A 20,706-nucleotide genomic window follows, 5' to 3' on the forward strand; every position below is an offset into this window, starting at 1 on the left:
GCTGTGTCATCCCGGTTGCCATGGCAATGCCAGGAAATATATTTTGTGTCCGATGGTTATTTCTCCACACTAATGAAATGGATATTTTTCTTCAGTGAATTGAATCAAAACTAATTGAGTAGTAATCAGTACAGACCCTGAAGTTCAGGGAAATGTAGTCTGACTAGTGCTTTGTAGAAATGCAGAAACCATTAACTATCTTCAAATGAGATTTTTTTTTTAATTAATGGAATCTTAGCAACCTATTACAGGAGGGTGTGAGTGTTATCACACAAAAAGCTCCTCATTTGTTTAGTGCTGGGAGGGGAAATTTATTTTCAATTAATTCAAGTGCTGATAGGGTTCTATGGTTTCTTGTGCCCTCTCCCCCAATAAATATCCTAAACTGATGTGTTCTTTAGATGGACTTTAATATATATATATATGTATTATATATATATATATAAATTTGTATTTTGGATTCTCAGATGTATTCAGAAAAGAGTGTTTTTTGCTGAGACCGACTGTTCCTGAAGCCCATTGAGCAGGGAAGATAAAAAGGTGATTTCTTTTTGCTTGTTTGTTTTTGATATATCTCAGAACTAAATCTGTTCAACCTCAAATTGCACTGTGATATAAGACACACATAGAGAGATGGCTGGGAGCCATAGGGTCACGATCTTTGTCCTCATATATATCTACAAATAATTTTTTGATTAATCTAATATTTCTTTTTGCTTCAGTTTGGATGGTGGGTATACATAAAAATACAAGCACAAACCAATCCCCTATGTATTAATACCCACTTCTAAGAACATAATGTTGTATATTATTACGAATAGGTCTTTATCTCCTTTGAATATGGGCCTAACTCACAGCAAAGAGACATTTGGTTATGTGCAAAAGACTGTGCCTTCCCTTCACTGCAATAAACTAGAAAGTTGTCTCTAAATTTGTAAGACAGCTGGGTTGGTCCCACAGCAGGCTGGGGAGGGCTACATGAGTTCCCAATTTTAGACGTCCCGATTCTCTTTCCTTCTTTCCCTCTGTGAAGACGATCAGCAGCGGGGCAGCTTCCTGAGGTTGTCAAGAGCCTTTCTGGGAAGGCTGTCTTCTTGAGGTTGGAATTAGAGCCAGCTTAAGGCAGGTGGGGTTTGAGGAAACGCACCCCAACATTTGGTGAATGGACAAACAGAGGAGTCATTTCCCTGGGACTCAGAGTCAAATGCTTCCAACCAGCACTAAATTCACATGAAAAATGGATTGTCCTATAATTTTTAAGAACAGCCAGACCTGTTGGCGCACGTTAGCATTTCCTTGAGGTGAGTTAAAGCTGCCTGGAGTCCGTCTCTCAGCCAGTTGGTGGGATGAGGTGCAGCGGGAGGAGCCGCTAAAGGGAGAGAACAGAGACTCAGCTCCTCCATACACACCTTCAGCTTTCATAGCCCCGGGGTCTAAAGTGGGAGAAGCTGTTTTCCTGTCGCCATAGCAACCTCAGTGCATCACCCTGGGATCAGGGGGTTGAAAAGCAAGGAATGCCAAGCGTGGAGGAGTTAGGGGTGGTAGAAAGAGGATGGGTTTTTGCTAGAAATAAACACAATAAGGTGGCAGGGCAATAGAGGAGAGTGGATTTATGGTTTATGACATTCCTAAAATATCTTTATTTAATAATGAAAACTTCATTATCTGGGCTCGGGTTGAAGTGTTGCTATGGGCCCTCTGAGGATCCCAGCAAAGATCTTTCATCTTGACAGAAGTTCTAAATTACAACATTAGTGTTCTAACCGAGAGGCTGTTATTGCCTATTTGGTCTGTCCAGGGAAATGAGACACACGTTGCTGGAGAGTGGGTTATTGAAATCTAATAGCTTGGAATATTAAAAATGGGGGCTGGGTTGGGGGGAGGTCTCTCTCTCTCTCTCTCTCCCCATGAGCTGGGGATAAATTAAGTGATAAAACTGGGATGTTTACCAAAGTTTCATTATTTTTCAGGGAAAAAAAAGTAATTCATCTTTATTATGGCCAAAGCCATTATTACGTTTCACATCATTAAGAAACCAACGTAAGGAGACCCCTAAAGCTAATTTTCAGACCAACTATATGAACCTATTACGCCTTTATTTTCATCCCTGGTATTTCTACTTCCCTTTCAGCTGCACAGCCTGACCTCCAAAAAAGTGTTTGGTCTTTGGATGTTTCAAAGACAATTAGGTCTAACTGGCTCACGGTGTTTGACTAATGGTCAGAACGGATAGCTCTCCAGATCACAGTTCAATTTCCACTCCTTCTGGCGGGGCTGGAAAAATGGCCTGGCTGGGCCGGGAGAATCAGAAGAGGCGCACGTGGGCGAGCCAAGGGCTCTGGGCCCTTCTTTGCTTTGCCCCCTCGCCTCTCCTCCCCTTACCCCCTCCAACACAAACACACTCACTTTCATTTTCTGTCTCTAAGGCCGGTCTCCCAAAAGGGAGGGCAGCAATCCAAGAGTGGGCTTACCATGTGGTAGGCCCTTGGTTCGGTGCTTTCGATGTGTTGTCTCATTCAAGCCTTGTACCTACCTTCTGAGGTGTAACTCAGAGCTCAGCTTCTGGGTGAGGCAGCTGGAATAGAGAGATCAGGTAACGGAGCTAAGACCACATAGTTAATACCTTGCAGCACTGGGCCTTGAATTCAAGCCTTTTCACTCAAAAGCCCAGACATGCTGCTCTTAACTGCTATATTGGAGGGCCTCCCAGGCATGGGGTGCTAAAAGTTTCCTCCTGCCGTATTATCCCCATATTCCTGCCCCCATTCGACTAAGGCTTTCCTTAAGATGAACCCAATATTAAACACCCTCTTGCTTTAAGAAGGAGGTCGGATGCCCCTTTGTAAAATAGAAATGTATTCCCTGGGGATAGAGTGGCAAGTTTGTGGCCTAACTTTCATCAGCGATGATGTGTCATCTCTTTTGGGTGGGTAATACTACACAAGATTTGGTTCTGCTGGAAATACTAAATGAGAAATGACATTGCAAATGGCTTTTTGAGCCATGGTACCAGACAGGGCCATATCCTTACATGGGGGCTATTATTACAATGAGCTAGAAGGGTGTTCACCAGCATGTTAGTACTGAAAACTTCATTCATTGGCTGATGGCAGGGTCCTGAGGGATTACAAAGTGGGCCGGTCAGTGTGGCTGGAGAGAGAGATGAAGGAAGGCCCTCGGCTCAGGGAGTGAGCTGGGAGAGGCCCTGCAGGGGGCGCCCTGGGCAAACAACAGAGAAAGGTGGTGGCCTCTGACAAAAGGAAAAGCCAACACTGAGAACCAAACTTTTCTTTTTTCGTTCTTTATCATTTATTTAGGGCAGGGCCTACCCATCGGATTAAGTGCTTTCCCAACCTGGCCAAGGTTCCAAAAGCCCACTTAAGAACCTTTCCAGGCACTACTCAAGCCTCTGAGTTAGTAAGACTATGGCAGGGCCCGGCATTCATACTTTTTAAACATCTTTCTGGTGATATCCACTGAGTGCTCAGCCTCAGAGGCTGTGCAACTGTGCAGCTCACGTGCTCTTCCCTTACTCACCCTGTTTTCCTTTCCTCCCTCTGAAACCGCACCTGCTGACTGCCTACTCACCAGGGCTCCTGGGGCCAGCGTCCCCGCCTCGGTGTGCCTTCCCTCTTGTCTGCTTTAGGCTCCTTTGTTATGCAGTCTAGGGAGCTGTGTTCTCCTCCTCCAGAGCACTTAACTCAATTTGTAATTATATTCCTAGAAGGCGAAGATTCCATAAACATGAAGCGAAGACTATATTTGTTTCATGGAACACCAATTTCTCTCCAGCACCTAAAACAGACCAGAACATGGTTTGGTGATTAACAATGTATGTAATTTTTATTGTTTGTCTTAGGTTGGGTTCTCTAGACATTAAGGACGACTGAGGAACTCAATAGCTCTTTATTAGGGAGTGCATTCCAGTGGAAACAAGAGTTGGGATAAAAGAAAATGGAAGCAGTAAAAGGAGGAAGGGCAAGCACCAGGAAGCCTTGCTGAACCAGCTACAGCTTTGTAGCGAGTGCCGCTGATTGTCTTTGCTAGGCTTTCTGGAAGGCCTTCCGTACTGTGTCTCTGGGGGGAGGAGAGGAGAGGACTTGTCTGCCTCCCATTGGTCAGAATTCAACCCAAGAGGCATGAACTGCCCTGCCCTTCTTGGCGGTGTCTTGGTGGTGGGTCTAGGTCGCAGGTGCTTTGATGGCAGGTCTAGCTCGCAGGTGCTTTGGTGGCAGGTCTAGGTCGCAGGCAGGTGCTTTGGTGGTGGGTCGCAGGTGCGGGCAGTCGCTGCTGTGTAAAGGGCTTCTGAGTGTGCTGCAGTTGTGGTGGCAGCCACAGTGGCTGGGCTCCGTGACCCTTGGTGGCTACACTGGCTACAAAATGAGGCACGGTGTGGACCTGGGTGAATAGATGGATTCATCCCACGTCCCAGCTGCAGGATGATTGAGTCTACAAGTGAACTGTCCAGGGTCAAGATGGATGAGAGTTGAGGACGGTAACCACGTTGATGGTGATGGTGATGGTGCTGTTGAGGTCGTGACTAGGACAATCAATGCTTCACGACCTCCATATGGGGCCACGCAGAGAGTTTTATAGAGAATTCACAAGCACAGAGATAATGTCTAAGTATTCACTGAGAGGGATTTAGGGCAAGAATTACTCATTCCCAGCATCACCATTCTAACTGGTCCCATCACTTCCACCCTGATCATCCTAAGAACTTCTTCAACTGGTCTCACCTCCTCCATCTCTTCTCTCCACTTCATCCTTCTACCTCTTGATCTTCCTAGAACACTGCTTTCACCATGTCAGTCCTTTGGTCCCTTTATCATATTATATCAACTTAAAAACCTCTATCTCTCTGTCAAGACCCTTCATCATAGATCCATACTCCCTAGTCAACTTAATTTTCCAGGATGTCCTTTATAATGGATTGGCTTCCTTGTTGTCCCACATACATGCGTTTGTTTACTCTAAACTTCGTGTCCTTTTTATTTTTGTTAAAAAGATTATTTATGTATTAGAGAGAGCGAGAGCGAGAGTGTGCATGAGCGGGGGGAGGGGTTGAGGGGGAGGGGCAGCAGGGAGAAGGAGAAGCACGTTTCCCACTGAGCAGGGAGCCTGATGACTTGGGGGGGGGCAGGAAGGGCTCAATCCCTGGACTCCAGGATCATGACCTGATCCAAAGGCAGACATTATACTGACTGAGCCACTCAGGCACCCCTTTTAGGTCCTTTTTAAAAATGCCATTTCCTTTCTAGAGTGCAACAGGCTTTCTCCTGATCTCCACCCATTCAGATCCTTTCTATCCCCCTCTCAGATTCATATCCACTGTACATCTTCTTGTTATGTTTTGAATTGTGTCCCTCCAAAAGATGTTCAAGTCTCAACCCCTAATAACTGTGAATGTGATCTTATTTGGAAATGGATCTTTGCAGATGATCAAGTTGAGAGGAGATTGTTAAAGCAGACCCTCATCCAGTAAGACTGGTGTTCTCATGAAAAGAGATTGGGAGACAGACATGCACACAAGGAGAGTGCCATGTGAACATGAAAGCAGGGATCAGGGTGTTGCTTCTTGGAGCCAGGGAATGTCAAAGACTCCAGCAAACCACCAGAAGCTACGGGAGATGGTACAAATTCTCCTGGCCCTCAGAAGGAGCCAACCCTGCCCATACCTGGATCTGGGACTTCTGGCCTCCAGAACTGTGAGACAATACATTTCTTTTTCTTTCTTTCTTTTCTTAAGATTTTATTTATTTGCAAGAGAGAGAGTGCATGCGAGCACAACCAGGCAGGGGGCAGAGGGAGATGAAGAAACAGACTCACTGCTGAGCAGGGAGCCAGATGCGGGGCTTGATCCCAGGACCCTGGGATCATGACCTGAGCCGAAGGCAGACCCTTAACCAACTGAGCCACCCAGGCACCCCAAGACAATACATTTCTGTGGTTTAAGCCACCCAATTTCTGGTACTTTGTTAGAACAGCCCTAACAAACTAATACATTTTCTTAGACTTTTCTAGCCCTTGCGGCTTTTCTCATTCAACATCTGTAAAGCTTCCAGTCTTTGCCCACAACTTAGCATGTAAATATTCTTGCTTGTATTGTGAACATTGATTATGTCCATCACATGTCTCGTTTCCCAGTTAAACTGCAAGATCTCCAAAACTAGGGACCCTGGCTGATACATATTTCCTAATCCAGAACTAGCGAATAGTAATTGCTCAGTAAATGTCTCTTCCTCTGTCAAGCTGGGCCATATGAGGGGTAGGCCTGTTCAGTAATATGAAGTTCTTTTTTATCTTTAGTTACAGTACGTGAGGCCAGTGGATAAAGTGGGAAATCATACTCAGGAAATCATGTGGCAAGTACTAACAGCCAGGACCAAACTGAGCTGTTGTCTTGGCTAACTACTTTAAGCAGCAGCCAAGGTATTTAGTTCAATTGGTGCCCAGAGGCTAGAAATAGAGGTGGCTCCCTCCTGTTCTCCCAGATGAATACCTAAGGTTGAATGCAGGCTCCCTTGGCAGCTATTTGACTCATTCCCAAGCCACTTGCAAGGCAACACCAGGCATATTTCAAAGAGGCAGGAAAAGGATAAGTAATATTGTTGGGTTGCCCATTCTTCTCATCTAGAGGGCACCAAGACTTGCCTCATGGATGGGGCAGGTAGGCTGGGCTAGCGCAACATTCCTGGTCCCAGATTAGCACTATTCACAATAAGCATGTTGGGTTCTAGGCAGTCAAGAGGTACCTGTATTTTAACCCTGAAAGTCTCTTGCCTCTAGAGCCTGGAAAGGCCCCAGGGGCATTAATAATCTACTGGTAGGCCTCCTAAGACCTGATTTCTTGGAGCTAAAGACCTCATATGTCTTCCAACATATTTTACATCAGCATACCTGGCCAAGGAATATGTGTCTACACCCGGGGATGGCCTCTTTTCTTGATGGGTTTTCGTGACTAGGTTTGTCATGAGAATACACGGTTATTAAGCAGGACATGGCAGCTACTGTCACTTTGCTAACCTCTTCCCAGGCTGGCTCAGATAACGGCCCACTTCTGAGGACAGTGTCTGACCTCAAGAACCAGGCCAACTGGACCCTTGTTCCCATTCAAAGGAGGTCTGAGTGAAATGCACAGTGGTGGTGCTCCCAGAGCAGCGGCCTCTGCAGAGCAGGGGCTCCCTCAGCTTCCTTCCAGTTCAGGTCCTCATTGTCCTTCGTGTGCTTCTCTCCAACCTGCCTCAGGAGAAACACTTCCTTTTCTTCTTTTAGTTATGCCTCCTGAGCTCTGGTCCTGCCTTCTGAGGATCTCATAATGTGAGTTTCAAGCTGTCTGTTGAGCTAGGCTTCCCGGCCAGCTCAGGATGTTTGGCAGGGTGAGCTTCTGAGGTCCTGGGGAGGAGCACTCACCAGGTGGTTGTAAGTGACAAGGAGAACAATCCATTTGAGGACTGCCAGTGCTGCCTAAAACACATGGCATGTCACACTGAAAATGACATGTGACTATCGCTGACGTGGAGGTGAGCATTGAGCTTCCTCAGAGAGAAAAGAGGTGCCAGCCACATAGGAAGCATGATCCCAACCACTGGGATCTTCAGGAATGTATGTGTAACTCCTTGTTCAAAACCATTTGGATAAAATAAAATATACCCTTTTTTTTTTTTTTTTTTTTTGTAGGGAACTGAACCGATTTTTTTAAGGGATCATCAAAAGTAGGAGGGTAGAATGATAGGAAGGATTTTTCAAGGATTGGAGAATAACTGAAGCTTGAGTTATGCTTTTCCAACTATGTGTTCGAATCCTGCCTTTGTTACCAGTTTTTCCCCAGGAGGACAAACAGATACAGATGGGGGATGTAAGGCTATCAGGCTAAGAGGAGGTCTTCCTTCTGGGGCCCCAAGTAGAAGAACAGTTTTGTGACATCCCCACCCCCTAGAGGTCTCAGATTTCCCATAGGTCATTTATTTGCTCTTGGGTGACTTAATTTCCTTGTAGACCAGGAAGTTAAATGTTGATTGAGGACTGGACTCTCTAATCTCTCTGGAGGATAGGGACTCTTAACACCAAGTTGGGTTCTCCAAGCATTTATAATGCTGTGCCACCTAGTAAATCTTTGCAACTCATCAGGCCCATAATACTCTTGCCTGTTCTTATTGCATTCTCTTCTTTGAAAATGAGGGCCATGTCCAATGAACTGGAGAGCTGGGATGAGTCACTCTGAGTGACAGGTACAGTAGTGATACTTTTACCATTTGGATAGATCCTGGCATAAATGACTTAGCTTTTTATAAAGCTAAGAATCACTTACTTTTTTGGAGGGGTTAAATTTGGAATAATATAGGGGTGTACCTAAAAAGATAAATTTCTAAGAATAAGCTTGATAAGATAGGTTGGCTTTGGAGTTGAGTTCTTATCTCTCTTTCCTGATGGAATGCAAATATGTTTGAGTTATTAACACTGCCTTTTCAAGGTTTTTATGATAGTTAAGTGAAATGAGAATATGAAAACCAGGGTTGACACTTACACAAGCTTGGAATTAAGAGCCTCCTCAAATTTTGCATCCAAGTACCTCTTTTTCTCAGTCCTGTTAAAAATACCCAGAATGAATTGAATTGACTCAGAAGAGCCCGATGGCCTATGTTTAAATCGGCTTGCCACTCACTGTGTGACCTTGAACATATTGTCTGACCTTTCTATGTCTTGATTTGCTCATCTGTAAGGGGAGATGATATGGTATCTATTTCACAGAGGAGTGAGGAATATGTATAAAGCACTAGCAAGCACAGCATATCTAGTAAGCTCTCAGTAAATGTTATTCAGTCACATTATTATTATTTCAATGACCACATAGAAGACAAGGGCCATAACTCAGCCAGAGAAATTATCTTGTATAGCAATCTATTGCTTATGTCCACTCGTTATGGGGAGGGGGATGATTTTGCTTCACCAAAAAAATGCAGCACAGGAGAATTTTAAACAGCATACCCTCCACTACATTTAAAATATGACTCATTTCTCCAACCTAATTTACACCCTTTATTTAGAAATACAACTTTTGTTAGAGCAGCACACACCTGCAAAATATATATTAACAGCATTCGCTGTAGAAACTCAAGTTAAGAAACAGGAAGAAATTGAAGGAGCTAATATTAATGAAGTACCAACCATAAGCTAGGGGGACATACATTATTTTATTAGTTCTTCTAAAAAGTCATATAAAGTGTCTACTCTTGTGTCCCTTTAATAGATAAGGACATCAAACTAAAAGAAATAAAATTTTCCAAGGTCAGAAAGCTGGTAGATGGCAGAGCTGTGATTTGAAGCTCTGCTGATGCTCATTTTATTAGACCATGGAACTCTTGACAAGAGCCATCTTTATTCCTTTTCATAGTCTTTTCCTGTGTCCACCTTGTTACCCCCATCCCATTGACCAATCCTGCTGTCCTTGAACTCTCACTCAAGGACCTTATAGGCTTCTCAAAGGAGAAAAATGAGCCTCATTGGCTCAGGAACACATTTGTTTGGGGTGTGGGAGAACAGCATGATGGACAATAGGAAGCAGGGATACAATGCTGTAGTGCAACTTAATTAAATTAGCTCAAGATAATGGTATATCCTGAAATGGGAACACATCCATTAATGCTGTTATTATTATCAAGGACACGAATGGCCCATTGAGGATTGATGAGAAAATAAACTGTCCATATGCTGTGAACCATAAGGAAACAATTGATAGGAAAAACCTCAGGGAGGAACTTTGGATGGGACTGATAATGCATCCTCCACGATAAAACATACACACACACACACACACACACACATCGTAAAAGGGATGTATGCTTGGCATCTGGTTAATCAATGAACTGTGAAGGGACTGAGACAATAAAGTGAGCAGGTTCCACATTAATATTATAATATGATATGTTTATAGGATGGGAACACTCAAAAGTGATTCCAGCAGCAATGTATAGGAACTATTTTAATTGAGTTCGTGTTCTGCAACAGAAGCACAGACTTCATCCATCACTCGAAGAAGGGGGTCATAGGAAGGGAAGATTTTGGCCTTGTCTGCCCCTATAAGTAGCCTTTGGTTTTTATTAGGTGTAACCTGTACAATGCATTATTTTAGCCATTGACCATTTAGCCAGGGAGGTTGTTTAGGAAGACACAAGCTTTGGCTGCCCTATACCCAAAGAATGTTAAAATAAAATATGCATATCTTAATGTCTTCCTGAAGCCATAAGCCTGTTCTGGTTCACCAGGGATCCATCTCTGCTTGTATGATCTATGGTGTTATGGACAGAGGGGGCTAAATGCAGCCAATTATATCCATGGAGCAAATCCGGAGACGAAGAGATGTATTACAGGTACAAGGAATGATTTGCTGCTGAAAAGGGCTCCATTAGCCCAGGAAAGAGGTTAGGGGGAAAAGGTTCATAGCATAAGGATGCAGATATGTGCCAGGGAATGTCATGAAGGGCTGCCAAGGGTGAAACAAAGGGGAACTCCCCACCAGGAACGTGTTCCTCTTGATAGCAATCTTTTCCAAGTGAAATCAAATGGTTTGCAAAAATATGCTGGAAATCACAAACGTTTTGTGGGTCTGGGATGTGAGATCACTCAATGATCAGGTCTTATGCATATAGCCTGTGAATGGCTTATGAATATTGATCTTGACTCTTGATAGGGCCCACTGGCTTTGCTCTCAGGCCCACAGATTCAAAATGGAGACATTCTCTTCAGCCTGTTCAAGTGAATGGAGCAGGTTTCGCCTTCTGATAACCAGCAGCCTCTGCTGTCAAGCTCTGACAGGTCTCTGAAAGTGACCCGGCACTAGCCTTCTCTGTTAGTCTACTCCAGTGGCCTTAACTAGGCTGAAGGATGGGGAGGTCTACCACCAGTTGAGTTGTGTATTTATGAGGAAGAGTTCTGGGGAACCTATTCTGTGCCAGGCTCCATGCTGAATTCTGGGAATCGAGTGATGGCCTAGACGGGCCCCATCTTCTGCTCACAGAGCTTATTTGTGGCTGGGGGTGGACTGAGTTGGATCAGCAATTATGGTGAAGTGTGATCAGTTCTAAGGTAGAAGTACAAGTTACCATGGGAGCAAACAGCAGAGACTCTCCATCTAGACTACAAGAGTGAGAAAGGCTTCCCAGGGCAACACTGTTGAAGCTGGAAAATTAGAAAAAAGGAACTATTTCACAAAAGTGCTCCTCATCCTTTGAAAGGACAATGCTAGCTCTTCTGTAGCAGACCACACCCCCACCTCTTCCGCTTGCCTCCTGAGGAAATCCTTAGAGGTTCCTGAAAGGGCCGTGCTCTCTCCTGTCTTGTGGCCTTTTTATTCTGGTGTGTCCTTCTCACAGGTCATCCTTTAAAACTCTTTTCATTAGGTAGTTTACAAAGGTCAATGTGCGTAGTGGTTATTGCTGCCACCTAGCCGACCAGGATTCAGTCTGATTCTGCCCCTGAGTTGGGAATCTTTGGGCCCAGTTATTTCACTTTGCTGAGCCTCATTTTTTCATTTGCAAAGTGAGGATAAATCAAAGTACTTACTATTGGGATTTGGAGGGACCAATCGATGGTGGCCCTCCTTCCCACCCAAGTTTCAAATAAATTGGAATACATGACAAACAATAAAGCAGTTGAGAAACTGGACGTCCCTTTCTTTAGTGATTAAGCTTGTGCTAAAGAGAATGGTTGTTACTGTATTTTATTGATTCTAAGATGTACTTTCTGTTTACATTTAACATCATGTAACCGAAGGGCATTTCACAGTCAATGGCATCTTACAATTGCCACTGGCCAGGTGGTGGTCATGACAGAGTTGTTGCTGCCTACACACACATGAACTTGGGTTATTCTGGGTGGCAAAACCAGGCCACTGAGCCTCCTGATGTTTCTGTCAATAAACTATTAAAGACCATTTAAGGAAGGACTATAAGTCCTGGTTGTTGTCTAAAAACCTTCCACTGACACCTTCTAAAAGGTAAAATGCCAGCATTAAAGTCTGTAGAACGGATGTCTGGAGCTTGGAAGAAAATCCCAGAGTAAGATAATCCCATGCTCTACCTTGCTGGCAAAGAGGAAAATGTTATATTGTAAATTAAAAATGTTGGTAACTCTGAGTCAAAATGTGATTCCAAACAGTTTGACCCTGAATGTAAATTGTTTTTAGAAAAATGATAGCCAACTTCTTTTCCTTTTTATGTATACAAAAGAGTGGTATGTCATAAATACTAAAATATGTCTAATGAAAGAGTCTTATTCAATAGTATTAAAAAAATTCAAAGTGAGGGCGCCTGGGTGGCTCAGATGGTTAAGCGTCTGCCTTTGGCTCAGGTCATGATCCCAGGGTCCTGGGATCGAGTCCCACATCGGGCTCCCGGCTCAGCGGGGAGCCTGCTTCTCCCTCTGACCCTCTCCCCTCTCATGCTGTTTCTCTCTCGCTCGCTCTCTAAAAAATAAATAAAATCTTTAAAAAAAAAATTCAAAGTGAGAGAAAGGATTGCATTGCTTAATTGTTCGTGTTTTACTTATTTGTGGTACATAAAACAATGGGACGGCCTTCCAGTTGATGGTGTTTTCCATGAGATGAAATACAATGTATCTGCAAGCAAGTAGGCTTCCAGATGCTTCCAAAAGCTGAACCATAGAGCTAAGCCAATTTATCTATGAGGACAACAGCCAGGTGCTTTATACTCTGTGGAGGCAGAGCAGAAATATGCTTCCTGTGGGAAGCTTGTTCTCCAGAAAAGGGAAACAGAAGAAGGAGCTAGCTTACACATCTAATTCCTTCTTCCAAACTCGCAAATCAGATTAAGTCGCTCTGTCTCTGTGAGGGGGCTGGGGAGAGTTCAGGAGTGTTATATACACGGAATTGCCTCCACATGGAAGGAAAGATCAGAAGTGGGAAGAAGTGTCTCATAAGTAAAGTAAAGTAAAATAAAATGGGTAATTTAAATATTATTCGGTTGTCTTCCAGCATTCAGTGTTGTTGATGAGAAGTTTGATGTCAGTCTAATTCTTGTTGTTTTATCATTTTCCTATTTTATTTTGCCCCTCCATCCTTTTGGGAAGATTTTATTTTCTCTTTAGCTTTGATATTCTGAGATTTCAAAAAGTTCTGTGTAGGTGTGGGTCTTTATTTTTCACTTATTAGGATTTTGTTCCCACTTAAATTTTGAAATGAATGTGTCTGTTCATTTCTGGGAAATTGACTGTTACTTATTTGACAATCTTCTTTGTTTTTCAGATTTAAATTTCTGGAACTCCTCTTAGACAATGCTGGATCTCCTGGATTGAATGTCCATGTCTCTTATCTTTTCCATTTTTTGAGATTTCCCAACTTCCAATTTCCAATAGTTTTCTTTCCTTTTCCTTCCTTGCTTCCTTCCTTCCTTGCTTCCTTCCTTCCTCGCTTCCTTCCTTCCTTCCTTCCTTCTTTTTTGTAGGCTCCATGCCCAGTGTGGGGCTTGAACTCACAACCCTGAGATTAACAGTTGAATACTTTACTGACTGAGCCAGTTAGGCACTCCCTCCAATAGTTTTGTTATTGTTTCTTTTTTTCCTAATGTCTGACCCTTGTTTTATAGATGTAGTATTTTCCTGACCCTCTCTGGAGACTTTTGGCCAGGCTGGAGATAGTCAGAAATGTAAAGCAAAATGGGTTTGGTGCTGGTATGGTGGACAGTTAATTCTACTGATGTGGTCCTCAGTACTTCCTTGGTAGTGTAATGGTTTCTGATCACTAGTTCTTGGGCAACACATCTCGTGATGGCAACTTGAAAACCTGCTGCCTTCTCTTCCTGGCAATCTTGGTTAGGAAGTCCGATATACCTTCTTGGCGGCTGGGCTTTCCAGGATCAGAGCCTATATTTACTGAGTAGCTAGATTCTCTCCTTTCTCTCCTGCTTTGATCCAGTATCTGGATCATGATGTGCCTTCAATATTTGCTTGGAGAATGAATGGCTTCACTTAAATGAGTTTCAGTAATTGCTTAATATATATTTCTTATTTATGTGCCTAGGAGAATATGGAGTGTTGCGTGTTGTGAAACACGAAAACATTAACAACAAAAAGTCACATCTAATGTCATTGTGGAACTTACAGTTTAGTGGAGGAATTACGCCAGTACAAGGAACAAAATTCAAGAATGATACAAAACAAACAGTATTCAGACATGCCAGAATGCAGACTTCAGACGAAGAGCTCAGAAGGGAGATGTTGGATATAGGTGTGGCGGCAGGCTTCAGGAAGGATGCGACCTTTGAAGGGGCCATTCCCATTAGGGGGCCACCAGTGGTAAAGCTTCAAAGTCAGTAGCTTGGTGGACCTGTCACTTCCTTGTCATTATCCTTCACGCAGTGCTATTTACATCACCCATCTTCCTTCCAGCCTGTAGGGAAGAAGAGGCAAGTCTCAGGGCATTAAGTACGCTTTGCCACTTCCTGCTTGAATCCAGTACCAAGATGAGTGGTTGTCATCTGCCCAGTAGTCTTCTGAGCTGGGGCCACAGAAGCTTTGTGGGAATATGGTCATCCTTTCCCCCTCCTGCTCTCTGTTCATTTCTCAGGCTACAGACAAGCCCATCTATTGTCATCTCTTTGATTTGCATTCTGTATTCCTATGATGCCTTGTCGTTTTCTCATCCTTGTTTTCCTTTTCTGCCTAATGGCAGGTGGCAGTCGCTTGGACAGGACTCAAACTACAGCTATTTCTCCTTCTGCATAGATTTCTCATATTATTTCGACCAAAAGCTATTAAATGTTGCTGTTGACATTTTCTTGTTGGCCACATGACAATAACAACATTCAGATCTCTCGCCAAACACCTGCTCAGGAAATATGTTGCTGAGAAACTTGAAGCCTTTCTTCTCTCTGTCATTCTTATCGCACACCCCTTGGCAAAGTTGACTCCAGAGTGGGGCTCTAAAGTTCACACTTTTGAGCCCGGTATTCACATCGTTCAAAGCCAGGTCCATGTCTACTTTGTCAAGGTCCTTCTTCCTTAGGTACTTTCTCACATTTGACAAGAATGCCCAAGTCACAGGGCTAGGTAAGGGGCTGGGTCAGGACCAGAACCCATCTCAGATTTTTAGTTCCATGTGAGTTTCTTTTCACTCTCCAGTCTTCCTGCAGTCTTCCTCTACAGCCATTGGGAGCGTCTCTTCCTGATGACATCCTATAGCATGCTTTGCCTAGGCCTCCCAAGTGACTTTCTTTTGGGGGAAGGGGGTCCTGGGGAGAAGCACTCACCAGGTGGTTGTAAGTGACAAGGAGAACAATCCTCATAAGGACTGCCAGTCCTGCCTAAAACACATGGCGTGTCACACTGAAAACGGGGTGGTAATTTTATCTTATTTTTTCAGTGGTCATACAGGAAAATTGAACTTTTTTCTTTTAGTGTACAGTTCCAAGAATTTTAACATATGTATAGATTTGTGTAACTATCACCACACACAGGATACAAAAGAGTTCTAGTACCCCCCTAAAAAAAATCCTTTGTTAGCCCTGTCTTTCTTTTTTTTTTTTTTTAATGATTTTATTTATTTATTTGACAGAGACAGAGATAGCGAGAGCAGGAACACAAGCTGGGGGAGTGGGAGAGGGAGAAGCAGGCTCCCTGCCGAGCAGAGAGCCCGATGCGGGGCTCGATCCCAGGACCCTGGGATCATGACCTGAGTCGAAGGCAGTTGCTTAACGACTGAGCCACCCAGGCGCCCCTGTTAGCCCTTTCTTATTGAGATATCATTGACATATAGCATTGTATACGTGTAAGGCATACAACGTGTTGGTTTGATACCCTTATATATTGCCATATGATTATTCCCCCAGGATTAGCTAGCACCTCTACCACATCACATAATTATCATTTCTTTTTTGTGGTGAAAACATTTGAGGTCCAGTCTCCTAACAGCTTTCAAGGATATAATGCAGCGTCGTTAACTATAATCACAATGCTGTGCGTTAGATCCCCAGAACTTACTCATCTTCTTCCTGCCAGTGTGTACTCCTCGACCAACATTTCCCCAATTCCCCCACCCCCAGCCCCCGGTAACCACAACTCTACTCTGTTTCTATGCATTCAGTTCTTCTAGATTCTCAAGTGACATTTAATCAAACAGTGCTCTGTATTCTTGGTTAACTTTGTCCAGAGTTGATATTTAGCTGGCATGTTCCAACATGGTCATACAGGTTGTTAAAATATCAAAAGACTCTTATGGTAGTGTGTAAATAACGGTGACTCCGAATCCCTAAGTAAACTGCTCCCACAGTCATCCTGGCTGTACTGGCCCCCACTCTGGGACCTTCCCAGAAACTCCTTGTGATCTTCCTATCAGGCTTACACCTGGCCCAGTAAGAGGCTTCCTAGCCCTGCTCCAGTCCTATAGCTGTGTTTGTTTTTACTGGTCGATGCCCCCAGCATTGGGGTTGTTAGAGATTTTGAACACCAGTCAGGATGTGGCGTGCTTGTCCTATAAAGAGCTACGGGGCCCGTCAGCCTCTATGGCCAGGGAAATGGTGCCCTCACTCTCCTCTTAGTCACAGCTTCACGAGCAGATGCCTTGTTACTACTGCTGGTGCCTTCCGCACTTCCCACACTCCTCCCTTCACCAGCCAGGAGCCGTCTTAACTGTTTCTGCTACTGCTATCCGGTACCTCCAGCCACCATCTTGTCATCCTCCTTGGGATGCTGCCCACAAAGCTAATGTGTCCCATTCCTCCACCTCTGCGGTTCCTCCTGTGGCAGCACGCCGTTCTTCCACCTGGGCTGGCGGCGCTCGCTCTCGCAGCAGTTCTACCCCCTGTTGCTCCCCCCTGAGCTGCTGACTGGCAATCCCTCCTGTTCCAGATCCTCAGTCGTCACCTCTCAGTTCCTGCAAGCTTTCAGAGGTTACCCACAGCAGTGTTACCTGGACCCCCTAGGATTCAAGATTTGTTCATGTTCATGCACCAGCTTTTGTTTTCTTGGAAGATAACTGCACATCCAGGATGCTAAGTGCTCTTCTCTAGCCCTCGCACCATGTTGCTAGATCCGCCTCATCACGCCAGACAGCTTTTTTTCTCTCCTCAGAGTAGATTGCGTTCCAGGGGTGGATTCCACAGTCCTCCCCTGTGGTTTGGCCCTCATCAGATTCTTCTTCAAACCCATCCCAAAATTTCAGAAAAGTCTATTTCTCTCTGAATTCCCAACACGGAGAACTGAGGGTGTTGTTCTTCTGGAGAAGGTCCCCATTCTCACATAAATCACCCTGGGAAAATGAACACTGGGGAAGGAAAGGCATCAGCCTCCCATTGGAAATTTGTTTGGATTCAGCCAAGATCTCCTCTTGGCACTCTCATACTTGTCACTTTATTGGGGACAGAGAAGATGCTCCCCCACCCCCTTTATATTCTCTCATATCATCTAACACAGGGCAAGGCACCTCGTAGGCATTGTATATAAGTTCATGGAGTGAATGCATGCATGGATTCACTTCTCTGATGGGCATCACCACTGCAGTTTATCACACTAGGGGCTTCCCATTCTGCTGTGTGTTGTGAGGCTTCAGAGATCTCCTGAGCCTCTTAATTTTATAAGCAAAGATTCTGTATATGTGAGGTTTTTTGAGAGCAAAGCCTATAGCTTTTTTTCCCTGCGGATTTTCAAACAAATTTACGCCTTTTACTTTTAAGATAGATCTTGGGAATCTTCAAGGGGGTTATCTTACTCAGATGAGAATTCATCATTCTACGTGTCTCAAAGTCTGACTGAGTCTGGAAGTATGTGGAAGTGGGTCCCCAGGTAGGAACAGACAGCTCTTCAGATTATTCTATCTTACAAGAAAGGACTTAATGCTTTGCTTACTTACTGGTCAGATCTGGCACTCTCTCTTGGCCCTGGCTTTACTGATGTAGAATCTTCTTTGTGGCTGCCATCCCTTGTCAGCTTGGCAGTCGACCAAGTCATGCTCACTTCCTGGTCTGTGACCCCATTATCAGTGTCACCATGCATTTTTCAAATAGGCTGTCTGTGCTTGCTGTTTAGATCATCTATTTTGGGGAATCTATAGAAGGCTCCCCAAACACATGCCCGAGTCCTTTTCTTTAGAATTATACTCTGAGGGGGCCCTGAACCAAAAAAAAAAAAAAAAGATGAGTCATGTTAATGACATCTTGGGTTGAAAACATACTTGAGATTATCCTTTTGATGTCTTAGAAGCCTAAAATCAGGCCACCCTGAGTCCGTGATGCTTTTCTTAGACTAGGATATTGTAGAAGTAAACGATCCAAAGTGGGAATGGGGATGGGGTCTTCAATTATTAAGCATTTCATCAAACTGATGTAATTAGAGCACTTTTTACAGGGGAGCTAGCTTCTCCAGTATATGAAGTATTGAACTGGCATTACCCCACCCTTTCGAAGCAGCCGGCAACAGTTTACGTTTAGAGCAACAAAAAACAGTATAAGCACCCCAAGCATTTCAGGAGCTAAAATAATCACAACTCCCTTCCTATAATAATACCCACAACCGGGGCTAGACATTCACAAGACTTTTCACCATCTTTGTATTCACTGTTTGTGGGAGGGATAGATGGGCAGAAAAGAAGAAAAGAGAGAGGTAGGAATTGCCGTCAAAGCTCTCAGCAGGAGGCAGGCCTTAGATGGAGCCTCCCTCCTTTTCTTCCAAGAGGGTGCTGTTGGGATTATAAATTAACAACCCCAGGGAATCAGTTTGTCCCTTTAAGGCTATTAAAGGGACCAAGATGAGCCGGATTCCCAAATGAGCTTAGAGGATTACTGGACCAGGTGGAAGGTGGCTGCCCAAGGGGGGAAGAGAAATTGGCTTCTAGTATATCATTTTGGAGTTGTCCAACGTTAATCCCCAGACTGATTTAAGCAGGAGGAATTTGAGATAGTAATGGCCAATTGGCTATTGCTTCTTTCTGATAACAGCCGGTGCTCTCACAACAGACGCTTAACCCAGGTGTGGGCAATGTGAAAGGTGGGAGCCCTAGATGTGGGCAAGATGATAAAGGAGTGAAGTGGGTGGGCGCCAGGTGGCAGGCAGAGGGGAGGTGGGTGGGCCAGGTTTGGGGAATGCAAGTATCATCTGCTTCTCTGCGACTGATTTCTAGGAAGAAAGAGCAGGCCTGCTCTTGTTCCACAGAGGGACTATAGCTTCAGGGCAGACGACACTCTTCAAAGGCAGGAGCTCATTTTCTCCCTGGATTAAGGAGAAGATTCATGAGGTCAATGGCATGGGCTGTGTAGCCCACTCAGAGGCTGTCCTGGAAGCATCCATCAAGCCGGAGACCAGCCGTCCAGTCTTGACCATTGGCAAGTATCTATTTTAGGTTGACCCCATCCTCACTTGCTGGAGGCAGGAGATGTTATTCAGTGTGTCAGGGAACTCATTAAACTACTAGATGGTAATTTTTCTAAGTTAACTTTTTTTTTTTTAAACCCATCCTTGGCATGTGAGCTCTGAGAGGATCTTAGGATGGCTGGCCTTTGGCTGGCTGGCTGGCTTAGAGGCTTCCCTGGCTCTCACCTGGACAATCACAGCACGATCTCACCCAGCTGGGCTCATCCTCTGAGGTCGCCCCCGCATCCCACATCAGTGCCCCTTCCACACAGCCCCCGGGCCGTACTTTCTCAAACAGCATAGTAATGAAAGGCCTTTGCTTAAAAACCACCAGACTCTCAATGTCTGTCCTTGATACAGTCCTCATTCCTTAGCGCGTCTATTAGCTCACTAATAATCCAATTCCCACTTTTTCCTTTCTTTTTTTTTTTTAAGATTTTATTTATTTGACAGAGAGAGACAGCGAGAGAGGGAACACAAGCAAGGGGAGTGGGAGAGGGAGAAGCAGGCTTCCCGCGGAGCAGGGAGCCCGATGCGGGGCTCAATCCCAGGACCATGGGATCATGACCCGAACCGAAGGCAGACGCTTAACGACTGAGCCACCCAGGCACCCCCAGTTCCCACTTTCTTGTCCAGCCTATCTCCTATCAAGTTTTGCCCTGCAGGTTCTCCAAGAAACCACCTGTTTTTCTGTGCGTGGGCGCCTCTCTTTCAAACACTTGCTCGCGCTGCTGTAATCGGAGTCCCATCTCCTCTGCTTTTGCTCAGCCACCGGTTCCTCAGTGACCTCATTTGAAAAATCTCCTCTTTCCCCCCCACCCCGCTTTTCTCTCTGCCCTGCCCCATTCAGGCAGACGTCATTGTGTCCTCTGCTATTCTCCCAAAGCATCTTTTTTTTTTTTTTAATTTTATTATGTTATGTTAGTCACCATACAATACATCATTAGTATTTGATGTGGTGATCCACGATCCATTGTTTTCTTTTTTTTTTTTTTTTCACGATCCATTGTTTTCGTATAACACCCAGTGCTCCATGCAGTACGTGCCCTCCTTAATACCCATCACCGGGCTAACTAATCCCCCCTACCCCCTCCCCTCTAAAACCCTGTTTGTTTCTCAGGTCCATAGTCTCTCATGGTTCATCTCTCCCTCCAATTCTGCCCCCGCATTTTTCCCTTCCTTCTCCTAATGTCCTCCATGTTATTCCTTATGTTCCACAAATAAGTGAAACCATATGATAATTGATTTTCTCTGCTTGACTTATTTCACTTAGCATAATCTCCTCCAGTCCCTTCCATGTTGATGTAAAAGTTGGGTATTCATCTTTTCTGATGGCTGAGTAATATTCCA

Source organism: Leptonychotes weddellii, chromosome 6 (assembly GCF_054177405.1).
Source record: "Leptonychotes weddellii isolate Sample4059 chromosome 6, ASM5417740v2, whole genome shotgun sequence".
NCBI classification, from domain to species: Eukaryota; Metazoa; Chordata; class Mammalia; order Carnivora; family Phocidae; genus Leptonychotes; species Leptonychotes weddellii.